Source organism: Pinus tabuliformis, chromosome 2_1, assembly GCF_031772625.1.
Source record: "Pinus tabuliformis cultivar Carrire ecotype Pingquan chromosome 2_1, CPIR1, whole genome shotgun sequence".
NCBI classification, from domain to species: domain Eukaryota; kingdom Viridiplantae; phylum Streptophyta; class Pinopsida; order Pinales; family Pinaceae; genus Pinus; species Pinus tabuliformis.
The window spans coordinates 350,986,636-351,005,871 of record NC_142299.1 but is presented as its reverse complement, the minus strand read 5'-3'; positions in this window follow the sequence as shown (position 1 = coordinate 351,005,871).

The window sequence follows — 19,236 nt, the reverse complement described above, 5'->3', positions numbered from 1 at the left end:
TTTGAAGCATCTACTAGTATTTCTGCACAGTCTATTAATAATGAAGAAAATGAGAGGAAAAGACATGAGATTTTTCATATTCGAGTTATTTCCAATAATCAAAAGATTGATACTTTGTTTGATAGTGGCTCACAAGTAAATTTAATTTCTGAAGCAATTGTAAGGAAGTTGGGATTACTGACTACACCTCACAAGAAGCCATATCCATTAGGTTGGCTATGTGATAAAGCACAACTACATGTGACTAGACAATGTAAACTTAAGTTTTCTTTTGGGTCAGCATTTGTAGATGAGGTTGAGTTAGATATAGTTCCTTTGGATATATGTGGAATTGTTTTAGGAAGTCTTTACTTGTATGATAGAAAATCTATTTTCTATAGAGCTAAGAACAAGTATCTACTCGTTAAAGATGGAATCGAATATATTGTAAGAGCTCATAAGGTCAAGAATAATTATACTCTCATAAACTCAGGGTAGATGAAACTAATTGTAAATTCATGCAAACAATTTTTACTGATGCTTGTAAAGTAAAAGAAACCTCATAAAACCAATGTATTTGAGGGTTGTGATGCTAAACAACAAGTTGATTTAGAAATTTTTTTTCATAATATGATATCTTGTTTCAAGAACCTAAAGGTCTGCCACACAAAAAGGAAATAGTGCATGATATTAATTTGCAGCAAGATGCTCCATTGCCTAACATCGGAATGTATAGGTTGTCCGCTTTAGAGAATGCAGAAATCAAGAGGCAGGTATACGAGTCACTCGAGAAGGGGTTCATCAGACCCAGCACATCACCATGTGGGTCTCCAATCGTTTTGGTGAAAAAGAAATATGGCTCGTGGAGAATGTGCATTGATTACCGAGTACTGAATAAGATAGCGATAAAAAATCGTTATCCCCTTCCTCGCATAGATGACTATTAGATCAGTTAAAGGAAGCTATTTATTTTTCCAAGTTAGACTTGCATAGTGGCTATCATTAGGTCAGAGTTGCAGAAAAATATGCATGGAAGACTACTTTCAAAAAAAAGCAGGGATTGTATGAGTGGCTGGTTAGGCCTTTTGGCTTAACTAATGCTCCTGCTACTTTCATGAGAGTAATGAATGATGTACTCAGAAATTTTCTTGATGATTTTCTTATTGTATATTTGGATGACATTCTTATATTCAGCAAAATTTGGGAAGAACATTTAAAGCATGTTAAGCAGACCCTAGATGTTTTGAAAAGAGAAAATATTTATGTTAAACTCTCAAAATGTGAATTTGGCAAAACATCTTTGAATTATTTGGGACATATAGTAGGGGGTGGTGAATTGAAGATAGATCCCTCCAAGGTTGCAGTCATTGTAAACTGGCCTAAACCCAAATCTGCTACTAAAGTTAGAAGCTTCTTAGGAGCAGCACAGTATTGGAAAAAGTTTATTTCTAACTTTTCCTTAATTGCAGCTCCCTTACATGCTTTAACAAGATTGAACAAGGTGTTTTAGTGGGGAGGCAAATAGCAAAAAGCCTTCAACACCTTGAAAGAAAAGATTAGTACAACACCAGTACTAGCACTACCCGATCTTCAAAGACCATTTGAGATTCAAACGGATGCCAGTGACTATGCCATGGGAGCAGTGTTGATACAGCACGGTAAAACCATATGTTATAATTCTAAGACATTTAATTCTGCAGTAGTTAACTATCCCACATATGATAAAGAATTGTATGCATTAGTACAGAGTGTGAAAAAGTGGAAACATTACTTAATGGTTAAAGAGACAGTTATACATACTAATCGTTAACCACTTCAATATCTACACTCCCAAACTAAGTTGCAGCAATCAAGACACTATAGATGGATGGGTTTTCTACAACAGTTTCATTTACTCATCAGATATAAAAAGGCATACACAATAAAGTTGCAGATATGTTATCTAGACAAATTATAAATGCATCTACTATACTTAAGCATAATTCAATATTGCATGAGAGCTACATTGAACAATATGCTCAAGATATAGATTTTAAAGATGTATATGCAACTTTAAGTCAAGGCAAATGAGTAGAAGAATTGGATTATCATATTAAGGACCAACTCTTATATCATTGTGGGAAGCTATGCATTCCACAAATTGAAAGAGTAAAGATAATTCGAGAAGCACACACTTCTCTAATATCAGGTCACTTTGGTGTAAGTAAAATGGTTGCACAACTACAAAGATTTTGTTATTGGCCGAAAATGAATGAGAAAATTTGTAGATATGTAAGAGGGTGTACCATGTGTGCTAAAATCAAGCCCAACAATAGAAAACTAGGCTTGTACACTCCACTACCAGTTCCTTCTCATCCTTGGGAAAGTGTTTCCATGGACTTTGTTGGAGGACTGCCTAAATCTAGAAAAGGTCATGACTATTTATATGTTGTTGTGGATAGGTTCAGCAAAATGTGTATTTTGATACCTTGTAATAAACAGATTACAGCTGAAAAAAATGGAAAGTTGTTCTTTCAGCATGTATGGGTTTATTTTGGATTACCCACTTCCATTGTATCCGATCGAGATTCCCGATTTGTTGGGAAGTTTTGGTTGAGTCTGTGGGAAATAATAGAAACCAAACTGAAGAAAAGCACAGCCCTTCATCCACAGACAAATGGCTAGACAAAAGTGGTCAACAGGATAATGATCCAGTTGCTTAGAGGCTATTGCAACAAGCATCCCAAACTTTGGGATGAAAATTTGTGTTATGTGCAACATGCTTACAACCGAGCAAAACATTCTTCCACACAGAGATCTCCTTTGGAGACCATTTTTGGTTTCACACTAAGGTCTCTCTTGGATTTTGTCTTTGGTAAAGACATATCAGTCGATGGACACAGTGATGTGGACAAGGCAACCAAGTTCATTGAAAAAATCCAAGAGATTCACCAGGTAGTATAGGAACAGCTAGAAATGAACCAAGCCAAATACAAGGCAAGGCATGACAAGCATCAGATCAAGCATAGTTTCCAAGTTGGTGATCAAGTCTAGATGTATATCAGCAAAGACAGAATGCAAGGTGAAGGTAAAAAGCTAAATCCAATAAGGTATGGACCTTTCAAGATACTTCAAAAGATCAGTGAGAATGATTTTTGCCTTGATTTACTAACTTACATGCACATCTACTCAGTCATTAATGCAGACAACTTGAGACTATTTGAACCTTCATTAATTGAAGATCTCGAAGAGCAGAGTCAATTGCCTTCTATCGATGATCTGTTACCTGAATATCTTAATGAATTGCAGGAAGATACAGTTCTGGACAGAAAGGTAAGAACTACGCGCAGAGGAGATGTTGAGTACCTCCAGATTGGACTCAAGGGTTCAAAGACAAGTAGTGCAAAATGGATAGAGATTGGACAAGTGAGACAATTATACCCTCACCTAGTTGATGCTTGAAAACCAACTTTTGGTGGTCCAAAAGCTTTTTCAGTGGGAAGGATACAATCCGAATTGGATCCTTAAACACTCTTAAAATTTCTTGAACTCTATAAAAACTCATACCGAAGTTTCAAAGCCTTATGGATGTCAAACTTATTAGAAATAACCTCTAAACAATGGAAATTTGTGATCAACATGGAGCAATGAGGACCCTCGGTCAAAGCGTGCAGACCGCTGGCCCATGGTACCACGCGTTGGCACAAATTGATAAATGGGAGGTCAAATCCAAAAACAGGGGTAGTTTCTGATATGCAATTAGTGCTAAAGTGCTAATCATGTATCGCAGGGTGTCCCCCTCAGTGAAGGAAAGCACCTAAGTTCTTGGTCCCAAGAAAAGCATAAAATCGTACAGAAATCACTGATTCCGTCAGAAGGTGGGTCCCACACTAAAACCGACAGGATATCGGAAGGGCTTCAAGTGGTAAGTGGGTTCGACCGAGTCCCGCCTAATGCCATACACTGGGTGACATGCGTCCGATGGATGAGAGAGAAAACCGCTCACATCGGATGGGTAAAAGTCATGCTACTTACCCGCTCGATATGGACAGAGACCGTAGGATCTGGACACCCCAGATCAACGGTGGAGAAATGATTCGACAGATGACTAGATTCGATTCGGAAATAGGTTGAGTCACATAAGATTTGAGGTCCGACATGACCAATGAGTTGGTAGAGGAATCAGTTTCGCGGGAAATCTTGGAGCAATGGAAATAATGATTGTTCAAAGAGAACTGACGCTCAGTTCGTGAGGAAACAGGTGGCCACCTCTCTATGAAGCGTTACATAGTGATGATGATGCAGAGCAGGGGAATTCAAGCAAACAGAGGGAGGAGATCCAAAGAGCCAAGAAGCAGAAATGAACAGTCAGGAAGTGGATTGGATTTAAGTCATGAACGGACAGAGAGTAAGAGCAAGCAGAGAGAGAGAAGCAGAAAGCCGAGAGGCAAGAGAGAAGTGAATTGCAGAGAATAAAGAAGCCGAGCTAAACTGTAGAGCAAAGGCAATATCAAGCTAGATAGAGACAGAGAGAGTCTGAGAGTTTGTGAACTCCAGAGAAGGCTTGAGAGGTTCAAGCAAACTCTTCTGTGTATACCTATTAGGTATTGAGTACCATATTGGACTCATACCACTGAGACTAGTTGAGGTCGAGATTCAGTAAGGGGATTTTGTGTACTCTAGAGACTTGGGGGATCTAAGTACAATCCTACTGATCATCATCTATTAAGTGAGACTCAAATTGAGCTCATTATTGTAAAAACTCTGCTTTTTAAACCACAATAGAAAGGCCACCACTAAAGGCTGGACCAGGAGACGTAGCCCAAGAGGATTGGGTGAACTCCTTATTAAACTTGTTGTGTTTATGTGTTTCTCTTACTACTTTAGTGTTTGTGTATTTCGCAATCTTATTGATCCATTGCATAAAAATAACATAGGCACACCCCAACACTTGAGTCTGTAATACCTTCATTAATTCTCTAAGATCATTTATGGGTGATTTCAGATCACTAATCATAGAAAAGTCATCCATATATATTTCCACACACTCAAGGTGAGAAAAAATGGCTAAGACCACCCTTTGAAAGGTAGTCGGAGCATTATATAGCCCAAAGGGAAGCACTCGATAAGCAATTGTACCCCATGGACATGTAAAACTTGTTTTGTCTTGATCCGCGGGTGCAATTTGTATCTGGTTATACCCACTAAAGCCATATAGAAAAGAAAAGTACTTCTTACCAGCAAGGGTATCAAGTACCTGATCGAAGAAAGGAAGGGGGAATTAATCTTTGAGGGTGGATTTGTTAAATTCTCTGTAGTTAATAAAAATGTGCCATCGCCCATCTTTTTTCAAGACTAATACCATTGGAGAGACCCACAGGCTATCCAAAATAGGATAGGTAAAATCAGCATCTAAGAGTTTTTGCAATTATTCCTTTACAACATCTCTTAGAGTTAGGTTGGTTCACCTTTGGGGTTTTTGGACAGGTCAGGCTCCATCCTGAATATAGATATGGTAGGTACAAGTTTTAGGAGGGATGACTTTCATGTCTTCATAGCCCCATGCAAAGGCATCAAGATGGTTTCACAACAAATTCACAAGCTGCTCTTGCTGGGAAGAATACAAGTCTGAACTGATATGCAAGGATTTACCTAGACCAATCTTAACAAGAGTGGTATTAGGCTCAAGAGTACACACAAGTGTCTCTCGAGATGGTAGTGAGGGAGGTAGAGAGTCATATCTTTCCTGAAAATCTAGACAAAAAATCTGACTCAATGACTCAAAATTGGGCACAGTGTTTAGATTGTTCAGGAAGTCTCGGATCTGACCCTCTTGCAAGAACTCAGCATTCTGATATATCAAGGAAACAAGCTCAGTCTCCTCATCACTACTTTAGCCTAATCATAAAATGTCTCAGAGCTCCTGAATGGATCTGGCGGGTGGAAACAAGGTGACCTTCTTCCTGGAATCTCCATGGGAAATATACATGTCACCAGAACAACATCCAATATAAGCATCGATCATAGCAAGCCATGGTCATCCTAATATCAAGGGATGTCCTGCCACAGGGTTCTTTGGCTGAACCATAATGAAGTCTATAGGATATTCCCAAGATTCTAGAGAAATGACCACATCATCCAACACCCCTTCTTGCTTGATTTTAGATCTGTCTGCTAGTTCAAGCATAGTGGGAGTAGTATGAATATGGACCAATCCAAGTTGATCCATGGTTTTCTTGGTCATAACATTAATGGATACACCTAGGTATATAAGTACATTGGAGACAAGGACATCAGCTATCTGAACAGAGACAACAGGGTTTTCGGGGTCAGTAGGTTTCTCCATGTGCATATACCTTGTCATTAACTCTGCTACTCTACCAACAAATTGAATGGTTTGAGGTTCTAAAATTCTCCTTCATGGATTCTTGAGATAGAGTTCCCTAATGATTATTGTGAAAATGGGGATGTCTTTAATAGCTTGGAGCAAAGATACCTTTATGAAAAGGTTCATAAGCTCAGAACTTAGGCTAGTCTTAGGAATGGGGTCTTTCTTCTCCATGACTAACCTTCATGGAGGTTGGTTGGAAGATGATGGAAAAGGCTCAGAAGGTACAAGGATAGGCTGGATGGTGTCATATTTTCCGGAATGGTCAGGAGTTTCCTCCTCACCTTTCTTCTTGACTCCAACTAGCATGGACTAATATCTATATGAGGAAAGCAAGTTCATAGAATGGATCATCTATACCACTTTATTATTTGGGTTGGGTAAAGCTTGGGCAGGCAGCTGAGAAGGTCGAAATGGTGGAGGTAAAGGCAATGGTGGCATTGGCTGACTCAGCTAAGGTAATGATGGTTGTGGCATTGGGTAAGGTACATATATAGGAGGGTATGAATTCATAGGTGCAGGATAGGAATGGTGTGAATGATATGAATGGTTTGTCCCTCTCCATCCTTGTTTCCAAGATTGGGAGGGTTGTCCATAGTGATATTGGTTCCCATGCTGCAAATGTTGAGAGTGACTATTGTTAGGATAGGAATATGAATGTGAATTATAACCAAAAAAATGCAGTGGAGGTTCAGGAGCCATACCTACACTTACCTGAGGCCAGTTTCTTTGTGCTCCCATAAGATGCAGTGATTCATCTTTAGGTTGTCCTCCTTCAAGTACATCTTTCAGCCCAGGTATGGAGGGACATTTTTCTGTGGCATGGTTCTTTGTAAAAATTTTACATTTATTATTTTTTCTTTAATATTGAGAGGACATTCTCTTAAAAGATGCTTTCTTCTACATTTTGGACAAAAAATGGGCAATGACTCTTGTTCCTCTACAAGTTTTTGTTGAAACTTCAAAGAGTCTATTTGTTTACTAACACAATTCATTATTTTAGTTTTCATATTATCCATTTTGTTTTCTAATCCAATAATCATAGCATCAGTAGATTCGGTTTTCTTATTTCTATTCCACATTCCTTTACTGGATCTATATTGGTTCTTCGAGAATTTCCTGCACAAGTCACAGATTTGATCAAAAGATTTTTGAGCAATATCCACTTGTCCTAACAGATTTAGACTATTCCTAGCATCATCAGTAATCCCTGTAATGACAAGCTTCTAAATGTACATAGATCAACTTTGTGCTTTGACCTTTGGAGGATGTACAGGAATCTCTCCAAGTAGTCCTCTAGAGTCTCATCATCATTTTGCACAATAGTAAATATTTCATCTTGACTATTTGTAGTCTTACAATATTCCTAATATTTTGACAAGAACACTCTCTTCATTTCTTCCCAAGAAGATATAGTGTTTCCTCCTAGTCCCATGAACTAGCGGAGTGTTGCGTCCTTGAGAGTTGTCGGGAAAAACTTTAACTTCTGGGCATCAGATGAATAATCATAACTTCTACACAAAATATCAAACTCAAATAGGAAAGAGTTTGGATCTTCATGTACCTTACTATAGAAATGAGGAAGAGCTGATGGTGAAATATTTTTCATTTGTACTTGTGTATCAAGATCTAGAATTGGGAATACAAAAGTGGATTGTTCCATATTTACTTGATTTTCACCAGTTCCTTGTGCATGGTATTTTTGATCTTCCATTGTTTTTCTTCCACATGAATCACTCTCAACAGGCTGAGAAGGTTGACTATGGGTTCTAATAGTCCCCTTCTTCCCCTTTGTGGGTTGTGTCACACCTGGACCACTCCTACCAGAGCCCAAGTGGATTGTTCCTGCCTGATGAGTCTAAGTTTGTTTGCACTTTCTGCTTACAAACAAAGGCCAAATATGAGATTTGGTTTCAGATTTTTCAATATTTCTTTGGCCCCTAGTGGGCTTTGGACCCCTACCTCTTTTAGGCATTCATTTCAAAAAAAGACAAAACAAAATTTCAATAAAAATGTTGCAACTTAAAAATAACTGGACACCTATAAATTCCTTCAAGAAAATAGAAGCACACTGCAGAAAAAATAATAGAAGACTTACCCCTATTGCAAAAAATGGAAAATTCTTACCAATTCAAATCGCCTCCCAGACAACAGTGCCAAAATGTTGGGTGTAGGTATTGCACTAAAGCAAACTCCTCAACAATTAATTGTCAACCCAGGGGTTTTGTAAACTTAGAGACAAAGCACAGGCAATACCAGAAGTGGTATGAACTTTTCCTATTCCTAATCCTACTTATTAAATGAAATTTTGTAGAATCAGACAAAAAACAATCTTAAAGACAATCAACACCAAAGTAATTCTAGTGCAGGAATGTAAAAGAATAATTTGCGAGGAAATCAAGTAAAGGAACTTTCACACAGCTGGAAGGAATGTTAAATGCTGAAATGAAATACTATGTTTATCTTCAGTATAGATGGCTAACATTTTTACAAGTGGGCCCTTGCAGGATATGTTTCCCAATTGATCTTCCTTCTACACCAGGCAACCTGTTCTTGTACTATTGCAATCATGTTGCACTAGTGCAAGTATATTACTTATGTGAAAAAAGTATATTTTACCTTGGTTACTAAAGACTTATGTCTTTATGGAGATGCTTAAGCCTCAAGGTTTATAGCACTCTGTTCCTATGACAAGATACCAACTCTTGCACCAAGACAGAACTTCCTCCACCAAAGTTTCCAATTTACTTTTGAAAGGATTAAAAGATGTGTTGAAAAAAATTGCAATTGCAAGCTAGATTATGAGATAAATTACATGTGAAAAAGAATGATTTAATTAACTAAACTTTGCAATGAAAGTAAATTTCATAAAGCAAAACCAATTCGAAATAATCAAGCAACAGTCAAAGTAATTTGCATGCATCAACTAACTTTTGGCAATTCACTTATAAAATTTTTGTTCCTTTTTCTTAAGTCATAATCTGCAAGTATAAAGTATAGTGTTTGTAATAGCGTTCTTTCTTAATTCATGTAAAGATCCTTTAGAAGTATAATTCTTAACATTGAGAATGATTACTTGAATTGACAATACATTTGCTAGTAGGAATAAATGAAATTATAAGCAGGAAAAGGAATGAAACACTTGCTACAAAGTAAAACTGGAGTGCAAAAAGCTACATGCACTGGTATAGGAAGAATCTTCCTGCACGACCCTAGTGGAAGAAAACTAAGATAAAAATTGCAGGAAGGAAATTGCAAGAAGGTAATTTGCAGCAAAGAAATTGGAATAAAGAAATAAACTTAATTAAACTCCCAAACTACGTATTCGTTCACACTTGTCTATAAAATGAATTAATCTCAGAACTCTGAAATAAACATAAGAGTAATCAAAGCCACACAACTTCAAAAGAATAAATGTTCACACTGACTTTTTAAATGGAAAAAGAACAAGGGTAAATGAGCTGGGTTGGCTGGGCCCTAGCCAACCAGCTTGTTTTCCATTTAGGAAATGAAATGATTCATCACTTACTCACGCATGAAATAGGAATTAAGCATAGCGTGAAGAAAACATGGTGCATTCCTTGTATTAACTTGATAAGAAAATGTACATGATAGTGCAAATATAGCCTAGAACAGAGGGTGACACAAAATTACAACTCTAAGATCGCTAGGTTGGCTCTACCTATAGTCTAAATTATATGTAGTCTCTCGGCCTTAGCAATATTCTACTAATTTTAGTCATTTCCTATTCAAGCCTTTTGGCCGAATGGACTAACAAACAACATTACAAAACCAGTTGATGGTTATAATAAGGCACGAACTTTGCTGGACATAGACCATATTCTTGGCAAGCATCCCTGACTATACACTACCAATGTCCATCCTCAGACAGTCCACAACCGAACTAGGAGTCGTGGATCAAAAATGCCTGCATGGAATATCACGGAGATCATGGAGCAACTCATTGGCAGTGCAGGAATCTGCCTGCATTGATCACACTAAATAATGATTAACACTTAGTTCCTTAATTACTTTTAGGAAATTTAAACATAAGTTACAAGAGATACTAAAAGGTAAAAAATATATGTAAAGTAATTAATAAAGCACTTAATAAATCTTAATTATGAAATACAAAGTATATGTAGGAATAGATAATTAGCTTGGACTAGTGTAGGAATCAGAGAGTTAAGTAGATATAAAGCAGAGGTTAACACTTATGGGAATAGGGTAAAAATAGAGAAATTTGGGACACCATCAAGAATCACACCAACTATTGCTTTTGTCACTCGGTTTCTACTCATATTTGTTCAAATATGGACATGGATCTTTAACAAGAGCTACCTTTGTTATAAGCATCACAACAGCCTAGTTAAAAACATTATAGTTAGCTAAATTTGTAACATTTCTTACTAGAATTCACTCTAGTTGCAGCTCCATTGGTGGGATAGTATAAGGCATTCTTCATGTTTGAAGCAATTTACAAGATGATCATTAGTAAGGCCTGAAACTTGCATGAAGGAGTACATTATTGTCTGGCCAATAAATTAAAAAATTTGCTTCGCCAGACCCTTGCTAAAAGTTTCTACTTTGGATTACTTCACAGGAATGGTCCTTACATACTTGTGTATTTTCACAACGGCCTTGAAATTCACAAGATCAAATGTGTATTGGTCAAATGAGCCAAATTATTTTTCAATCTAAATAGAGATAAAAGAAAACATGTGAAACTACAAAACTCAAGGAAATTTGAACTTGAGGAAACAATGTTTAAGAAACAAAACAAAATCAGTAAGAAGAAGGAAATAAATTTTTGAAAGCAAACGCTTTAATGCGGGAGAGAAAAATTAAATTTTATATGGATAAAAATACAAACAACATAAAGGGGATATCTAAACACCAGTTATGATAAGATATAAAAATCATGGAAGGCCAATGCAGATGGAAGTTTATAGGAAAATAGGTCAAACAATGCAAAAGAGGATTCCTAATGCCAATTCCCAAAATATGTAAGAAATCATAAGAGCTTTCAGAGATTTAGAATATGGACATACATTACTAATTGAAAAACCTTAATAGCACTACAATAATGACTTCTCTCTTTTCAAAAGATGGAAACAATCTTGAGCTAGAGGTAAGAGTTACCTCAAGAATGTGTTTGGCATTCTCAACTATTGCTTTGATTTTGGATACATCCCTGATATCATGTTGTGCACTGACTGATGTAATTGTCCTTTAATTGAATGTTGCCACAATGGTGGGATCAAACCCAACAAATGCATCTTTGGCAAATTTTCTCGAACTAATATCAACAAGAACAACATAAAGAAGGTAATCGTCATCAATAAAGTAGCCTGGCATTATTGTAAATAATTATAACTAACCAACAAATAAATATTTGTCAATTAAGAATAAATGTCGATTACCAAGCCTGAGATCTAGTGAAATAACAATTTTCTGTGAGACAAAGTCTATGGATGCACGCTGTGGGAAACTGAACGATGCACTCAACAAATATCCAGTGAATCCACAAGTCAAAGAAAAAGGTAATGAGCTGTGGGTAATTGAATTATGAATGGATATAGTGGAATTGAAAGTTTCCATATGTAAATGAAACCACGCAGAACAATTCTTGTGCTTAGCGATCCAACTCACTCGTAATTACCTTCAAAACCCACACCAAAACTCCACAAACAAAGTGTTGGGCTTCAAAATTGATACATTCTCTTACCTTGTTCCCTTATATTTTTATTAGTTTTCTAAGATATATATATATATATATATATATATATATATATATATATATATATATATATATATATATATATATATATATATATATATATATATATCTATATATCTATATATATATATATATATATATATATATATATATATATAGATATATATATATATATATCTATATCTATATCTATATATATGTATATATGTATACACACACACACACACACATATATATAATATGGTAATTTGTACGATATGAACCTTAGAGTGGTCAACAAACGTTTCATCATTTTATTCTTTAAAAGAGTTGATTTAACTATGAAAAAATGAGTTACACTTATGATTTGAAGTATTAATTGACAAAGAATTTTGATAGCGGATGTTGTTACCTAGGATAGATGGACAAGAATGAGTCACATGAATTTTCTTGGGTTAGTTATAACCTGACTAGGTGAGACTGACGATCATGATGGAAATATCAACTGTGAATGTGATCTTGGCCACCTATTCCAAGGAAATATGGGAGATTTTGTAATTCAAATTAAGCACCCTCATAATCTTCAGATTCTCGGGATTGCTTTTTTATTTGTAAAAGTAGACTTGATTGTACTATAAAAGTGAGGAACTAAAACTTGGTAGAAAAAAAGGGGAAATTATTGTAATTTTGATTTATGTTATATTTTTTACAGACATGTTTTATAATATTGTTCCTGACTAATTTAACAGAGACTTTCACAATTCAACCTTAACTCCTTGCATTGAATTCATTCTAAGGGGTTCAATTCCAGTGATCATGGGCCCAATCCTAGAAGGACTACTATCCTTCTTTGTGTTATTAAATTTACATTTTAGCTTTCATTTCTTGTTTTGAAATTATTTAGTTATTTCTTTCAATCCTTTCTTTGAGATTATTCAGTCACTTTTAAGGTATGAGCATTGGTTATTGAATTGTTTTATCATAGTGATAGTTGCTACAATAGTTTGAGTGAAGTTTGTGATATTAGACACTTGTTAATTGGTTTTATAAAATGTTATTTGTTATTTTGTTTCATGTGATTGATGTAGAATTATTAAGTGTCAGAATTGATATTTCCTTTAGTAGAATCATTTCTATAGCTGTAGTTTCCTAGGAAATAGTTTGTGCTCAGTAGAACTATTTCAATGTCATAGTAGAAGATTTAATGCTTTGATCATATTAAAGTAGCTTTGATTGTTTATGTTGTCCCTTTAGGAAATCCTAGTTTTTCCTTGTATTTTAAATACATTTAAATTTCAATAGGGCTAGACCGATTATATCACATTAGCACTATTCTTTGCACATACTTCGTGGACAGCCTTCAAATAACTAAATGAGTTTCAGGTTGACAATTTAATGAGTGGGAGTCAATTGGTATTTTTAAGAGCAACTGAGTAGCTCAACATTTTGGCATCGTTGATGGGGAGGTTGTAAAATAAGTGTTTTTCATATCCCTGTAGGGTTGGTTATTAAACACATAAGGTAATAACCTGTGCATGCACCAAGTAAAACGCTTGCGCTAGTGCCTATCCTGAGCTGATACTTTTAGATTGTTTGGTGTGCATGATTAGGAAAATGCCTACAACTAGAAATCAAGTAGTTATAGATTCAAAATTTGTTCCAAAAACCATCGAGACTCAAGGTTAGTCTAGCCTTGGAAGAAAGACCTTTATAGGTGAAACCATTTTCCATTCAGAGTCTCAAGTGCCAGTAGGTCCCCGAACAACATCTAGGAAGGGTTCTAATGTGGCCCCTCAAGTTGTAGGATCATCTAGTGTAGCTCACATTGATATTCATGACAAAATTGTAAGGTCTAAACAAAGTTTCCAAAGTACATATATTAATAATCATAGTCCTTGTTGGGTGTAGGAATTGTGGTTAGGGAAACTCCTTCAACAGTTAATTGTCAACTCGGGGGTTTTGTAAACTTAGAGGCGAAGCACAGGAAATGCTAGAAATGATATGAACTTTTCATAAGTCTATTCCTACTTCCTTAATTACAACCTTGTAGAATCGAAAAGAAAAGATCACCTGACAATTTACGCCAAAGAAATTCTAGTGCTGGAATGTGAAAGAAAGTACTTTTGCAAAGAAACAAATGAAAGTAACTCTCAAACTCTTATAAGAAATCTTGACTAATTGAAATGGAAATCTATGTCTATCTTTAGTATAGGTGTATGTCAGATTAATAATTGGACCATTGAGGATGTCTGACTTTTCTATAGATCTTTCTCCCTGCACTAAACTGTTATTCCTGTACTCTTCCAATATGCTTGCACTAGTACTAGAACAAAGTTTAGATGTTGGAAGTATATTTTACACCTGTACTGAATATTTATGTCCTCATGCAGGGGCTCTAAGCCTTAGGACTAGAGCACTTTGTTCCTGTATTAGGATATTGATTCCTATACCGGAACAAAGATTCCTACAGCAAGTTTTAAAATTTCTTTCATAAAAGAAGAAAGAGGGTATTAACTTAAGAAAAGAATTTTCAAAGGTGAACATAACTTTGAAATAGATTCCACAAGCAAAGATATGCTTCAACCCAACTTAAATTCAAAATAAGAATTAATTTCTAAAGTTAAAGCACATTTTTCTTCAATCAAGGAACTCTTTCATGCAACTAAAGAAATCATCTAATTGTGGGAATAGGCTTTATCCCTATAATGGTTATTCACACAAATCCAATCTTCATTTTAACCTTCTTAACTCAGAAAGATTCACTTTGAAATAATTAAATATGAAGTTCAATCCTTCACTGAAAAGTATGAAGGGCAGGTACAGATTAAGGTGTTATAACAACATTCATTCTCTAATCACCAAAGAATATCTATTTCAAGATATCAAGAGTACTTCAGAATGATGAACACAAACTTGCAGAAACGCATTAAGGATCTTATGGCAGAAAAGAACAAAAGACTATTATTTTAGTGAACCAAATAAATCAATTTGTGAAATTGTAAATGCACTAGTGTAGGAATAACATGCTTACATGATCCTAGAAGAAATAATGCTAAGCTTTGAAGAGAAGAAATCAAAAAATGATAAAATCAAACTTAGTTAAGCATGCACACCACAAATCCATCACACAATGGTTATAAATGAAATCGAACATGGACTTTGTGGAATAATGAAAATGTCTATCTAATTCACACTTTGCATTAAACGAAATCAACACACCTTTAACGAGAAATAAGTATACGAGCAAGAACAAGCTCAGTTGGATGGGCCCTAGACAACCAACTCATTTCCCTATTTAGAAAACTTGGAAACTCAGCTCTCAATGACACATCAATAAATAACTACAATACAAGATTGAAATAATATGGCACAACCCCTTTATATTAATAATCAACAAATGTACATGGTGAGTTTGAATTTAGCCTGGAACGAGGGCGATACTAGAAAAATTACAAAAGACCACCATTACAGTATCATTGCTATAGCTATCACTCACTCCCATTTGCTCTTTGAATCCCAAATTATATACATCCTTTCAGGCTTGTGGGTGTAACCAAATTACATCCAGCGTTATAATCTAAGCCTTTCGGTTGACACAAAATAATAACAATAGTACATACTAAGCCTTTTGGCTATAACAAAATGCTAAAGTTGAGCATTCAGCAAGTGACCTCATCTTCATCATATCCCTGACTTATCTCCACTCTGAGCCCAACTCGAGATGACCAATCCTGAATGAGATGTCTGCATTAAGTAGTGAGTTGTCACAACAATTTAGGATTCTCCAGTGGTGGAGAAATCCTACCTGCACTCGACCATGCTAAAGAAATGATTAATATGTTTCTTACCAAATACTTTAGGAAATAAAATATTAGTTGCAAAGAATATTAAAGGTATAAAATCTATAAAAGCAATTAATTAAGCACATTTGTAACCCTTAAATATAAAATATAAAGCTAGTGTAGGAAAAGGAACAATTCATGGAATAATGCAGGAATAGGGAGGTTGCAAGGTTAAATCAAAGGTCTAAGGTTATGATTTTGAAGTGGAAAAGGGGTTAAAAATGAAGAAATTTAGCCTACCAGCATCCTCCGCTCCCTATGTTGTTGTGTGTCCTCACAAAACCTTTACCTGCTGCAAAAAAAAAAAAAAAAAAAAGAGCCTCCCTTCAATTTTGAACTTGTATGTTGATCCCTGCTTTCACTATCTTTGCCTTCTTGATTTGAGCCTTTTTGAGTTTCTTGGTCACCTTTTTAAAATGTTCATAACACTTTGAGGCCAAAAATTTCCATATCTTCACTTGTCTTTTCTGCTCCTTTACCTCTCCTGCCAACTCTACATTCATTTTCTTTTGCACTGTATTCTTCTCTTTCATGGCTTGGTTTAATACCTCCAAGCTGTAAACATGCTGCTTGAGCTCTTCTATCTAGCTGTTCAGAGTGAGGATGGAGTTTTCTACTCCCAATTCCTTTGGCAAAGACTTCTCGGCATTCGATTCCAAACATGTGATGACATGATCAAGGTTGAGGTCATCCTGGCCACCTAGTTCTTTCATTTCAACATCATCAAGGGTTTCAATACTTGGAGTTTCAATGTCACTAAGGGTCTCAGTGCCCTACACATTCACTTTACCAGGGGTTTCAGTACCCTGCTCATTCACTTTACCAAAGGTTTCAGTACCCTACTCATCCAATTTACCATGGGTTTCAATACTCAAAAATTTAAAATCATTAAGGGCTTTAGTACTCTGCTCATTCTTCTTACCAAGGGTTTCGGTAACCTGCGCCCTATCATCCATCTGACCCTCCATCGGGTCTTTTCTTGCACTCGACATCATTTTTCTCTTCTTAATCCTACTAAAGAGGACTCACAAGGGTGTCTTGTCTTCCTTCTCTGCATAGTCTCTGTCAACCACTATATGGGCCACCACTTAACAAGGACTAAGAGGTTATTGGTACCAGGTGAAGCAGGTGGCTAGTCATCCAACAGTATTGGAGATGTCGACTAAGCATGACTCGCCCTTGAAGAGGCATTCCTTCTCCTGGCCGACCTCTTGGCCTCGATAGGGCGTAGGTTCAATGTTTTTGACTTTTCTGACTTTTCATTCTTGCTTGCACTTTTCTTCTCGGTCAACTTCCCTACACCTCATCCTCGAAACTCCTTTAAGAATTCCTCCCAGGTCACGTTATTAGCCTCTAGCTCCTTCTTGATTAAAATTGTGATCAGCCCGTGGTGATATAACTTGTATGAAACCTGGCTTGACTTCCCTCTCTGAACACCTTTTGACATTTTTTCTAAGCTCCTAAGAAAATAATAAGGAAAATTAATGAGCTTACCAGACTCAAAATGTAGGAGAAATTGTATGTGATACAGGAAGGTTAGTGAGTAACGACCCTCACAGGTAAGAAACTTTTGTAATACATAAAGGAGATCCTTCCATTTTCCAATCATAGCATTACGCTGGAGACCGTTCTTCGAGTCCACCTTTTTCTTCGGGTTGACCATGCATTGGTGCGACAACTTCTTCTTTATCTTATGCTTCTTAAACCATTGTTCCCCCACTACTATTAAATCTGTAGCCTAAGATATGGACTCTTTTGTGACCGCAAATTCCACCAAACCAACCTTGGCTCGACTTCCATCAAAAGTCCAGGTGAATGCTAGCACCACGGCTGAGTCGAATCCATCAAATTTTTGTACAAATGGGAGGAACCCAGATTCATGCAATATTACAAGATTGTTTATATACTCGATCATTTTCTCCATCCCCTTTACAGACCATGGTTTAATCTCTATATGCGCGATGTCTCTGTTTGAATTCACCCAATCTTTGTATAAAGTTTTGAAAGAATATAACAATGTAAAGAACTCAAAATGATGGTCAAGCTATACATCCGCCACTATATTGGCCACTTTCTGGATGGTCATGCTCCATCATTAAAGTTACACCGATGTGAATACGAATTGGTTTAAGTACATGCAAGGGATGATGATTGGGAAAGGCAATGGTTTAGATAATGATTCAATGTAACGGTCATGCAAGGTTGGATCTAGAGTGAGGCCATCATTAACAAGTGATGAGATTTTCAAGAAGAGGTAAGTAATGTATTTCGGGAGAATTGTACGATCCCACATTTACTACATGGTCTCACATAAGGTGTACTCAGTACACATTAAAAATATGAGATTTCATAACCTAAAACATATTTGTATTTGAACAATTTCTTCCTAATTTAGTAAATGATAAAACAAAGTGTTAATCATAATACAAATTATTGAATGCCATGATATATAGGTGGTGCAATTATTCTCCCTGTACAAAAATTTACGAAACAAAGATAAGAAATTCAATACGCATTTTTGCACAGGTGTTCTTGTACCAGAACATGTGTTTTTCTAATTGGGCATGCTCAGCAATGTAGATTCCTATAGTGAATGTGCCTGCACTGAACGTGCTTCCACTAAACACACCTACACTTAAACATGCCTGCACTAACCATTCCTACACTGAACATGCATGCACTTAAACATACTTGCACTAACCATGCTTGAAATAAACACACATTCCTACACCAGGGATATTTGTAGCATATCTAGAAAGAGAAAGGGAACCCAAAAAACTCTGATAGGATATAATTCATAGGCTGGATTATAAAATTTGTTGGATATACAAGGGAAGTTTTATTTTCCATTCTTTGGTGTTGATATATGCCTTCCGATATGATTTGTGAGTTCACATCAGATCCTGTAATTGATCTATAAGGGAAAACAAGAAGTGGGAAGAAGGGTAAATTTTTATAATGTGAAGGAAATTATGATAGGGAATTTAAGAGTGTGACCACCAAGAAGGAAAAATAAATGGATTTTTGGGAATAATTTTCAAGGGAAAAAGAGGGAAATACAAAATCAATTAGGGAAAGTTTCTTTAAAGAAAGGGATGGTAAACTTCATGGGATGAAAAGAAGAAAATAAGGGGATTTTTTTTTTACAAAAATGGGAATAGAAGAAGGGCAGAATTTCACATGACATATCCCTGTATAGTGATGATCCATAAAGTAAATGTAGTGGGAGTTGAATGTTTCTTGGATAAAGTTTTTTGTGCTAGCTATCCTAATCTTGGATAAGGGCCTAGTTCCTGCACTTGAACCTGCTTCTTCTTGGTGACAGTTAA